Here is a 13,809-nt window from a genome sequence, read left to right as displayed (position 1 = left end):
TACGTCTATGGTTAAGGGTTCACTGAAAACCAAAATACATGTTATAAAAATTATAGACTAGAAAGACCTCATAAATAGATAAAAATAAATACCAAATTAAAAGTTAAATATGAATGACTAACAACGTACATCTTATTAAAGAGATCACTAAAGACCCAAATCCATGTTTAAAAAACATAGACTAACAAGACCTATTAATAGGTATAAATAAAAACCAAAGAAAAAGTTAAATATTAATGACCAACAACGTACCCCTTTTTAAAAAGATCACTAAAAACCAAAATTCATGTTTAAAAAAACAGAGACAAGAAAGACCTATTAATAGGTTTAAATAAACACCAAGGAAAAAGTTAAATATTAATGACCAACAACGTACCTCTTTTTAAAGAGATCACTGAAAATCAAAATACATGTTGAAAAAACATAGACAAGAAAGACCTTTTAATAGGTATAAATAAATACCGAAGTAAAAGTTAAAAACTAATGACCAACAACGTACCTATTTGTAAAGAGATCACTAAAAACCAAAATCTATCTTTAAAAAAACAATATTAATGAACAACAACGTACCTCTTTTTAAAGAGATCACTAAAAACCAAAATACATATATAAAAAGGATTGACGAGAATGACCTATTAATAGATATTAATGAATACCAAATTAAAAGTTAAATCTAATGACCACCAATGTACGTCTATGGTTAAGGGTTCACTGAAAACCAAAATACATGTTATAAAAAATATAGACTAGAAAGACCTCATAAATAGATAAAAATAAATACCAAATTAAAAGTTAAATATGAATGACTAACAACGTACATCTTATTAAGGAGATCACTAAAGACCCAAATCCATGTTTAAAAAAACATAGACTAACAAGACCTATTTATAGGTATAAATAAAAACCAAAGAAAAAGTTAAATATTAATGACCAACAACGTACCCCTTTTTAAAGAGATCACTAAAAACCAAAATACATGTTTAAAAAAACAGAGACAAGAAGGTCAGACCTATTAATAGGTTTAAATAAACACCAAGGAAAAAGTTAAATATTAATGACCAACAACGTACCTCTTTTTAAAGAGATCACTGAAAACCAAAATACATGTTGAAAAAACATAGACAAGAAAGACCTATTAATAGGTATAAATAAATACCAAAGTAAAAGTTAAAAACTAATGACCAACAACGTACCTATTTGTAAAGAGATCACTAAAAACCAAAATCTATCTTTAAAAAACAATATTAATGAACAACAACGTACCTCTTTTTAAAGAGATCACTAAAAACCAAAATACATATTTAAAAATGATTGACGAGAATGACCTATTAATAGATATTAATGAATACCAAATTAAAAGTTAAATCTAATGACCACCAATGTACGTCTATGGTTAAGGGTTCACTGAAAACCAAAATACATGTTATAAAAATTATAGACTAGAAAGACCTCATAAATAGATAAAAATAAATACCAAATTAAAAGTTAAATATGAATGACTAACAACGTACATCTTATTAAAGAGATCACTAAAGACCCAAATCCATGTTTAAAAAAACATAGACTAACAAGACCTATTAATAGGTATAAATAAAAACCAAAGAAAAAGTTAAATATTAATGACCAACAACGTACCCCTTTTTAAAGAGATCACTAACAACCAAAATACATGTTTAAAAAAACAGAGACAAGAAAGAACTATTAATAGGTTTAAATAAACACCAAGGAAAAAGTTAAATATTAATGACCAACAACGTACCTCTTTTTAAAGAGATCACTGAAAACCAAAATACATGTTGAAAAAACATAGACAAGAAAGACCTATTAATAGGTATAAATCAATACCAAAGTAAAAGTTAAAAACTAATGACCAACAACGTACGTATTTGTAAAGAGATCACTAAAAACCAAAATCTATCTTTAAAAAAACAATATTAATGAACAACAACGTACCTCTTTTTTAAGAGATCACTAAAAACCAAAATACATATTTAAAAAGGATTGACGAGAATGACCTATTAATAGATAATGAATACCAAATTAAAAGTTAAATCTAATGACCACCAATGTACGTCTATGGTTAAGGGTTCACTGAAAACCAAAATACATGTTATAAAAATTATAAACTAGAAAGACCTCATAAATAGATAAAAATAAATACCAAATTAAAAGTTAAATATGAATGACTAACAACGTACATCTTATTAAAGAGATCACTAAAGACCCAAATCCATCTTTAAAAAAACATAGACTAACAAGACCTATTAATAGGTATAAATAAAAACCAAAGAAAAAGTTAAATATTAATGACCAACAACGTACCCCTTTTTAAAGAGATCACTAAAAACGAAAATACATGTTTAAAAAAACAGAGACAAGAAGGTCAGACCTATTAATAGGTTTAAATAAACACCAAGGAAAAAGTTAAATATTAATGACCAACAACGTACCTCTTTTTAAAGAGATCACTGAAAACCAAAATACATGTTGAAAAAACATAGACAAGAAAGACCTATTAATAGGTATAAATAAATACCAAAGTAAAAGTTAAAAACTAATGACCAACAACGTACCTATTTGTAAAGAGAGCACTAAAAACCAAAATCTATCTTTAAAAAACAATATTAATGAACAACAACGTACCTCTTTTTAAAGAGATCACTAAAAACCAAAATACATATTTAAAAAGGATTGACGAGAATGACCTATTAATAGATATTAATGAATACCAAATTAAAAGTTAAATCTAATGACCACCAATGTACGTCTATGGTTAAGGGTTCACTGAAAACCAAAATACATGTTATAAAAATTATAAACTAGAAAGACCTCATAAATAGATAAAAATAAATACCAAATTAAAAGTTAAATATGAATGACTAACAACGTACATCTTATTAAAGAGATCACTAAAGACCCAAATCCATCTTTAAAAAAACATAGACTAACAAGACCTATTAATAGGTATCAATAAAAACCAAAGAAAAAGTTAAATATTAATGACCAACAACGTACCCCTTTTTAAAGAGATCACTAAAAACCAAAATACATGTTTAAAAAAACAGAGACAAGAAGGTCAGACCTATTAATAGGTTTAAATAAACACCAAGGAAAAAGTTAAATATTAATGACCAACAACGTACCTCTTTTTAAAGAGATCACTGAAAACCAAAATACATGTTAAAAAAACATAGACAAGAAAGACCTATTAATAGGTATAAATGAATACCAAAGTAAAAGTTAAAAACTAATGACCAACAACGTACCTATTTGTAAAGAGATCACTAAAAACCAAAATCTATCTTTAAAAAACAATATTAATGAACAACAACGTACCTCTTTTTAAAGAGATCACTAAAAACCAAAATACATATTTAAAAAGGATTGACGAGAATGACCTATTAATAGATATTAATGAATACCAAATTAAAAGTTAAATCTAATGACCACCAATGTACGTCTATGGTTAAGGGTTCACTGAAAACCAAAATACCTGTTATTAAAAATAAAGACTAGAAAGACCTCATAAACAGATAAAAATAAATACCAAATTAAAAGTTAAATATGAATGACTAACAACGTACCCCTTTTTAAAGAGATCACTGAAAACCAAAATACATGTTAAAAAAACATAGACAAGAAAGACCTATTAATAGGTTTAAATAAACACCAAGGAAAAAGTTAAATATTAATGACCAACAACGTACCTCTTTTTAAAGAGATCACTGAAAACCAAAATACATGTTAAAAAAACATAGACAAGAAAGACCTATTAATAGGTTTAAATATACACCAAGGAAAAAGTTAAATATTAATGACCAACAACGTACCTCTTATTAAAGAGATCACTGAAAACCAAAATACATGTTGAAAAAACATAGACAAGAAAGACCTATTAATAGGTATAAATAAATACCAAAGTAAAAGTTAAAAACTAATGACCAGCAACGTACCTATTTGTAAAGAGATCACTACAAACCAAAATCTATCTTTAAAAAAACCAATATTAATGAACAACAACGTACCTCTTTTTAAAGAGATCACTAAAAACTAAAATACATATTTAAAAAGGAGTGACGAGAATGACCTATTAATAGATATTAATGAATACCAAATTAAAAGTTAAATCTAATGACCATTAATGTACGTCTATGGTTAAGGGTTCACTGAAAACCAAAATACATGTTATAAAAAAAATAGACTAGAAAGACCTCATAAATAGATAAAAATAAATACCAAATTAAAAGTTAAATATGAATGACTAACAACGTACATCTTATTAAAGAGATCACTAAAGACCCAAATCCATGTTTAAAAAAACATAGACTAACAAGACCTATTAACAGGTATAAATAAAAACCAAAGAAAAAGTTAAATATTAATGACCAACAACGTACCCCTTTTTAAAGAGATCACTAAAAACCAAAATACATGTTTAGAAAAACAGAGACAAGAAAGACCTATTAATAGCTTTAAATAAACACCAAGGAAAAAGTTGAATATTAATGACCAACAACGTACCTCTTTTTAAAGACATCACTGAAAACCAAAATACATGTTAAAAAAACATAGACAAGAAAGACCTATTAATAGGTATAAATAAATACCAAAGTAAAAGTTAAAAACTAATGACCAACAACGTACCTATTTGTAAAGAGATCACTAAAACCAAAATCTATCTTTAAAAAAACAATATTAATGAACAACAACGTACCTCTTTTTAAAGAGATCACTAAAAACCAAAATACATTTTTAAAAAGGATTGACGAGAATGACCTATTAATAGATATTAATGAATACCAAATTAAAAGTTAAATCTAATGACCACCAATGTACGTCTATGGTTAAGGGTTCACTGAAAACCAAAATACATGTTATAAAAAATATAGACTAGAAAGACCTCATAAATAGATAAAAATAAATACCAAATTAAAAGTTAAATATGAATGACTTACAACGTACATCTTATTAAAGAGATCACTAAAGACCCAAATCCATGTTTAAAAAAACATAGACTAACAAAACCTATTAATAGGTATAAATAAAAACCAAAGAAAAAGTTAAATATTAATGACCAACAACGTACCCCTTTTTAAGGAGATCACTAAAAACCAAAATACATGTTTAAAGAAACAGAGACAAGAAAGACCTATTAATAGGTTTAAATAAACACCAAGGAATATTAATGACCAACAACGTACCTTTTATTAAAGAGATCACTGAAAACCAAAATACATGTTGAAAAAACATAGACAAGAAAGATCTAATAATAGGTATAAATAAATACCAAAGTAAAAGTAAAAAACTAATGACCAACAACGTACCTATTTGCAAAGAGATCACTAAAAACCAAAATCTATCTTTAAAAAAACAATATTAATGACCAACACGTACCTCTTTTTAAAGAGATCACTGAAAACCAAAATACATGTTAAAAAAACATAGACAAGAAAGACCTATTAATAGGTATAAATAAAAACCAAAGAAAAAGTTAAATATTAATGACCAACAACGTACCCCTTTTTAAAGAGATCACTAAAAACAAAAATACATGTTGAAAAAACATAGACAAGAAAGACCTAATAATAGGTATAAATAAATACCAAAGTAAAAGTTAAAAACTAATGACCAACAACGTACCTATTTGTAAAGAGATCACTAAAAACCAAAATCTATCTTTAAAAAAACAATATTAATTGACGAGAATGACCTATTAATAGATATTAATGAATACCAAATTAAAAGTTAAATCTAATGACCACCAATGTACGTCTATGGTTAAGGGTTCACTGAAAACCAAAATACATGTTATAAAAAATATAGACTAGAAAGACCTCATCAATAGATAAAAAATAAATACCAAATTAAAAGTTAAATATGAATGACTAACAACGTACATCTTATTAAAGAGATCACTAAAGACCCAAATCCATGTTTAAAAAACAGACTAACAAGACCTATTAATAGGTATAAATAAAAACCAAAGAAAAAGTTAAATATTAATGACCAACAACGTACCCCTTTTTAAAGAGATCACTAAAAACCAAAATACATGTTTAAAAAAAACAGAGACAAGAAAGACCTATTAATAGGTTTAAATAAACACCAAGGAATATTAATGACCAACAACGTACCTCTTATTGAAGAGATCACTGAAAACCAAAATACATGTTGAAAAAACATAGACAAGAAAGATCTAATAATAGGTATAAATAAATACCAAAGTAAAAGTAAAAAACTAATGACCAACAACGTACCTATTTGCAAAGAGATCACTAAAAACCAAAATCTATCTTTAAAAAAACAATATCAATGAACAACAACGTACCTCTTTTTAAAGAGATCACTAAAAACCAAAATACATATTTAAAAAGGATTGACGAGAATGACCTATTAATAGGTATCAATTAATACCAAAGTAAAAGTTAAAAACTAATGACCAACAACGTACCTATTTGTAAAGAGATAACTAAAAACCAAAATCTATCTTTAAAAAAACAATATTAATTGACGAGAATGACCTATTAATAGATATTAATGAATACCAAATTAAAAGTTAAATCTAATGACCATTAATGTACGTCTATGGTTAAGGGTTCACTTAAACCAAAATACATGTTATAAAATAAATAGACTAGAAAGACCTCATAAATAGATAAAAATAAATACCAAATTAAAAGTTAAATATGAATGACTAACAACGTACATCTTATTAAAGAGATCACTAAAGACCCAAATCCATGTTTAAAAAAACATAGACTAACAAGACCTATTAATAGGTATAAATAAAAACCAAAGAAAAAGTTAAATATTAATGACCAACAACGTACCCCTTTTTAAAGAGATCACTAAAAACCAAAATACATGTTTAGAAAAACAGAGACAAGAAAGACCTATTAATAGCTTTAAATAAACACCAAGGAAAAAGTTAAATATAAATGACCAACAACGTACCTCTTTTTAAAGAGATCACTGAAAACCAAAATACATGTTAAAAAAACATAGACAAGAAAGACCTATTAATAGGTATAAATAAATACCAAAGTAAAAGTTAAAAACTAATGACCAACAACGTACCTATTTGTAAAGAGATCACTAAAAACCAAAATCTATCTTTAAAAAAACAATATTAATGAACAACAACGTACCTCTTTTTAAAGAGATCACTAAAAACCAAAATACATATTTAAAAAGGATTGACGAGAATGGCCTATTAAGAGATATTAATGAATACCAAATTAAAAGTTAAATCTAATGACCACCAATGTACATCTATGGTTAAGGGTTCACTGAAAACCAAAATACATGTTAAAAAAAATATAGACTAGAAAGACCTCATAAACAGATAAAAATAAATACCAAATTAAAAGTTAAATATGAATGACTAACAACGTACATCTTATTAAAGAGATCACTAAAGACCCAAATCCATGTTTAAAAAAACAGACTAACAAGACCTATTAATAGGTATAAATAAAAACCAAAGAAAAAGTTAAATAATAATGACCAACAACGTACCCCTTTTTAAAGAGATCACTAAAAACCAAAATACATGTTTAAAAATACAGAGACAAGAAAGACCTATTAATAGGTTTAAATAAACACCAAGGAAAAAGTTAAATATTAATGACCAACAACGTACCTCTTTTTAAAGAGATCACTGAAAACCAAAATACATGTTAAAAAAACATAGACAAGATAGACCTATTAATAGGTATAAATAAATACCAAAGTAAAAGTTAAAAACTAATGACCAACAACGTACCTATTTGTAAAGAGATCACTAAAAGCCAAAATACATGTTTAAAAAAACAGAGACAAGAAAGACCTATCAATAGGTTTAAATAAACACCAAGGAAAAAGTTAAATATTAATGACCAACAATGACCTCTTTTTAAAGAGATCACTGAAAACCAAAATACATGTTAAAAAAACATAGACAAGAAAGACCTATTAATAGGTATAAATAAATACCAAAGTAAAAGTTAAAAACTAATGACCAACAACGTACCTATTTGTAAAGAGATCACTAAAAACCAAAATCTATCTTTAAAAAAACAATATTAATGAACAACAACGTTCCTCTTTTTAAAGAGATCACTGAAAACCAAAATACATATTTAAAAAGTATTGACGAGAATGACCTATTAATAGATATTAATGAATACCAAATTAAAAGTTAAATCTAATGACCACCAATGTACGTCTATGGTTAAGGGTTCACTGAAAACCAAAATACATGTTATAAAAAATATAGACTAGAAAGACCTCATAAATAGATAAAAATAAATACCAAATTAAAAGTTAAATATGAATGACTAACAACGTACATCTTATTAAAGAGATCACTAAAGACCCAAATCCATGTTTAAGAAAAACATAGACTAACAAGACCTATTAATAGGTATGAATAAAAACTAAAGAAAAAGTTAAATATTAATGACCAACAACGTACCCCTTTTTAAAGAGATCAATGAAAACCAAAATACATGTTAAAAAAGCATAGACAAGAAAGACCTATTAATAGGTATAAATAAATACCAAAGTAAAAGTTAAAAACTAATGACCAACAACGTACCTATTTGTAAAGAGATCACTAAAAACCAAAATACATGTTTAAAAAAAACAGAGACAAGAAAAACCTATTAATAGGTTTAAATAAACACCAAGGAAAAAGTTAAAAACTAATGACCAACAACGTACCCCTTTTTAAAGAGATCACTGAAAACCAAAATACATGTTTAAAAAAACAGAGACAAGAAAGACCTATTAATAGGTTTAAATAAACACCAAAGAAAAAGTTAAATATTAATGACCAACAACGTACCTCTTTTAAAAGGGATCACTGAAAACCAAAATACATGTTAAAAAAACATAGACAAGAAAGACCTATTAATAGGTATAAATAAATACCAAAGTAAAAGTTAAAAACTAATGACCAACAACGTACCTATTTGTAAAGAGATCACTAAAAACCAAAATTTATCTTTAAAAAAACAATATTAATGAACAACAACGTACCTCTTTTTAAAGAGATCACTAAAAACCAAAATACATATTTAAAAAGGATTGACGAGAATCACCTATTTATAGATACTAATGAATACCAAATTAAAAGTTAAATCTAATGACCACCAATGTACGTCTATGGTTAAGGGTTCACTGAAAACCAAAATACATGTTATAAAAAATATAGACTAGAATGACCATATAAATAGATAAAAATAAATACCAAATTAAAAGTTAAATATGAATGACTAACAACGTACATCTTATTAAAGAGATCACTAAAGACCTAAATCCATGTTTAAAAAAACATAGACTAACAAGACCTATTAATAGGTATAAATAAAAACTAAAGAAAAAGTTAAATATTAATGACCAACAACGTACCCCTTTTTAAAGAGATCACTAAAAGCCAAAATACATGTTTAAAAAAACAGAGACAAGAAAGACCTATTTATAGTTTTAAATAAACACCAAGGAAAAAGTTAAATATTAATGACCAACAACGTACCTCTTTTTAAAGAGATCACTGAAAACCAAAATACATGTTAAAAAACATAGACAAGAAAGACCTATTAATAGGTATAAATAAATACCAAAGTAAAAGTTAAAAACTAATATCCAACAACGTACCTATTTGTAAAGAGATCACTAAAAACCAAAATCTATCTTTAAAAAAACAATATTAATGAACAACAACGTACCTCTTTTTAAAGAGATCACTAAAAACCAAAATACATATTTAAAAAGGATTGACGAGAATGACCTCTTAATAGATATTAATGAATACCAAATTAAAAGTTAAATCTAATGACCACCAATGTACGTCTATGGTTAAGGGTTCACTGAAAACCAAAATACATGTTATAAAAAATATAGACTAGAAAGACCTCATAAATAGATAAAAATAAATACCAAATTAAAAGTTAAATATGAATGACTAACAACGTACATCTTATTAAAGAGATCAATAAAGACCCAAATCCATGTTTAAAAGAACATAGACTAACAAGACCTATTAATAGGTATAAATAAAAACCAAAGAAAAAGTTAAATATTAATGACCAACAACGTACCCCTTTTTAAAGAGATCACTAAAAACCAAAATACATGTTTAAAAAAACAGAGACAAGAAAGACCTATTAATAGGTTTAAATAAACACCAAGGAAAAAGTTAAATATTAATGACCAACAACGTACCTCTTTTTAAAGAGATCACTGAAAACCAAAATACATGTTAAAAAAAACATAGACAAGAAAGACCTATTAATAGGTTTAAATAAACACCAAGGAAAAAGTTAAATATTAATGACCAACAACGTACCTCTTATTAAAGAGATCACTGAAAACCAAAATACATTTTGAAAAAACATAGACAAGAAAGACCTATTAATAGGTATAAATAAATACCAAAGTAAAAGTTAAAAACTAATGACCAACAACGTACCTATTTGTAAAGAGATCACTAAAAACCAAAAGCTATCTTTGAAAAAACAATATTAATGAACAACAACGTACCTCTTTTTAAAGAGATCACTAAAAACCAAAATACATATTTAAAAAGGATTGACGAGAATGACCTATTAATAGATATTAATGAATACCAAATTAAAAGTTAAATCTAATGACCACCAATGTACGTCTATGGTTAAGGGTTCACTGAAAACCAAAATACATGTTATAAAAAATATAAACTAGAAAGACCTCATAAATAGATCAAAATAAATACCCAATTAAAAGTTAAATATGAATGACTTACAACGTACATCTTATTAAAGAGATCACTAAAGACCCAAATCCATGTTTAAAAAAACATAGACTAACAAGACCTATTAATAGGTATAAATAAAAACCAAAGAAAAAGTTAAATATTAATGACCAACAACGTACCCCTTTTTAAAGAGATCACTAAAAACCAAAATACATGTTTAAAAAAACAGAGACAAGAAAGACCTATTAATAGGTTTAAATAAACACCAAGGAAAAAGTTAAATATTAATGACCAACAACGTACCTCTTTTTAAAGAGATCACTGAAAACCAAAATACATGTTAAAAAAACATAGACAAGAAAGACCTATTAATAGGTATAAATAAATACCAAAGTAAAAGTTAAAAACTAATGACCAACAACGTACCTATTTGTAATGAGATCACTAAAACCAAAAACTATCTTTAAAAAAATAATATTAATGAACAACAACGTACCTCTTTTTAAAGAGATCACTAAAAACCAAAAAACATATTTAAAAAGGATAGACGAGAATGACCTAGTAATAGATATTAATGAATACCAAATTAAAAGTTAAATCTAATGACCACCAATGTGCGTCTATGGTTAAGGGTTCAATGAAAACCAAAATACATGTTATAAAAAAATATAGACTAGAAAGACCTCATAAATAGATAAAAATAAATACCAAATTAAAAGTTAAATATGAATGACTTACAACGTACATCTTATTAAAGAGATCACTAAAGACCCAAATCCATGTTTAAAAAAACATAGACTTACAAGACCTATTAATAGGTATAAATAAAAACCAAAGAAAAAGTTAAATATTAATGACCAACAACGTACCCCTTTTTAAAGAGATCACTAAAAACCAAAATACATGTTTTAAAAAACAGAGACAAGAAAGACCTATTAATAGGTTTAAATAAACACCAAGGAAAAAGTTAAATATTAATGACCAACAACGTACCTCTTTTTAAAGAGATCACTGAAAACCAAAATACATGTTGAAAAAACATAGACAAGAAAGACCTATTAATAGGTATAAATAAATACCAAAGTAAAAGTTAAAAACTAATGACCAACAACGTACCTATTTGTAATGAGATCACTAAAACCAAAATCTATCTTTAAAAAAATAATATTAATGAACAACAACGTACCTCTTTTTAAAGAGATCACTAAAAACCAAAATACATATTTAAAAAGGATAGACGAGAATGACCTAGTAATAGATATTAATGAATACCAAATTAAAAGTTAAATCTAATGACCACCAATGTGCGTCTATGGTTAAGGGTTCAATGAAAACCAAAATACATGTTATAAAAAATATAGACTAGAAAGACCTCATAAATAGATAAAAAATAAATACCAAATTAAAAGTTAAATATGAATGACTTACAACGTACATCTTATTAAAGAGATCACTAAAGACCCAAATCCATGTTTAAAAAAACATAGACTAACAAGACCTATTAATAGGTATAAATAAAAACCAAAGAAAAAGTTAAATATTAATGACCAACAACGTACCCCTTTTTAAAGAGATCACTAAAAACCAAAATACATGTTTAAAAAAAAAGAGACAAGAAAGACCTATTAATAGGTTTAAATAAACACCAAGGAAAAAGTTAAATATTAATGACCAACAACGTACCTCTTTTTAAAGAGATCACTGAAAACCAAAATACATGTTGAAAAAACATAGACAAGAAAGACCTATTAATAGGTATAAATAAATACCAAAGTAAAAGTTAAAAACTAATGACCAACAACGTACCTATTTGTAAAGAGATCACTAAAAACCAAAAGCTATCTTTAAAAAAACAATATTAATGAACAACAACGTACCTCTTTTTAAAGAGATCACTAAAAACCAAAATACATATTTAAAAAGGATTGACGAGAATGACCTATTAATAGATATTAATGAATACCAAATTAAAAGTTAAATCTAATGACCACCAATGTACGTCTATGGTTAAGGGTTCACTGAAAACCAAAATACATGTTATAAAAAGTATAGACTAGAAAGACCTCATAAATAGATAAAAATAAATACCAAATTAAAAGTTAAATATGAATGACTAACAACGTACATCTTATTAAAGAGATCACTAAAGACCCAAATCCATGTTTAAAAAAACATAGACTAACAAGACCTATTAATAGGTATAAATAAAAACCAAAGAAAAAGTTAAATATTAATGACCAACAACGTACCCCTTTTTAAAGAGATCACTAAAAACCAAAATACATGTTTAAAAAAACAGAGACAAGAAAGACCTATTAATAGGTTTAAATAAACACCAAGGAAAAAGTTAAATATTAATGACCAACAACGTACCTCTTTTTAAAGAGATCACTGAACACCAAATACATGTTCAAAAAACATAGACAAGAAAGACCTATTAATAGGTTTAAATAAACACCAAGGAAAAAGTTAAATATTAATGACCAACAACGTACCTCTTATTAAAGAGATCACTTAAAACCAAAATACATGTTGAAAAAACATAGACAAGAAAGACCTATTAATAGGTATAAATAAATACCAAAGTAAAAGTTAAAAACTAATGACCAACAACGTACCTATTTGTAGAGATCACTACAAACCAAAATCTATCTTTAAAAAAAACAATATTAATGAACAACAACGTACCTCTTTTTAAAGAGATCACTAAAAACTAAAATACATATTTAAAAAGGATTGACGAGAATGACCTATTAATAGATATTAATGAATACCAAATTAAAAGTTAAATCTAATGACCACCAATGTACGTCTATGGTTAAGGGTTCACTGAAAACCAAAATACATGTTATAAAAAAAATAGACTAGAAAGACCTCATAAATAGATAAAAATAAATACCAAATTAAAAGTTAAATATGAATGACTAACAACGTACATCTTATTAAAGAGATCACTAAAGACCCAAATCCATGTTTAAAAAAACATAGACTAACAAGACTTATTAATAGGTATAGATAAAAACCAAAGAAAAAGTTAAATATTAATGACCAACAACGTACCCCTTTTTAAAGAGATCACTAAAAACCAAAAT

Source organism: Mytilus galloprovincialis, chromosome 13 (genome assembly GCF_965363235.1).
Source record: "Mytilus galloprovincialis chromosome 13, xbMytGall1.hap1.1, whole genome shotgun sequence".
Taxonomy (NCBI): Eukaryota; Metazoa; Mollusca; class Bivalvia; order Mytilida; family Mytilidae; genus Mytilus; species Mytilus galloprovincialis.
This window is presented reverse-complemented; position numbering follows the sequence as displayed.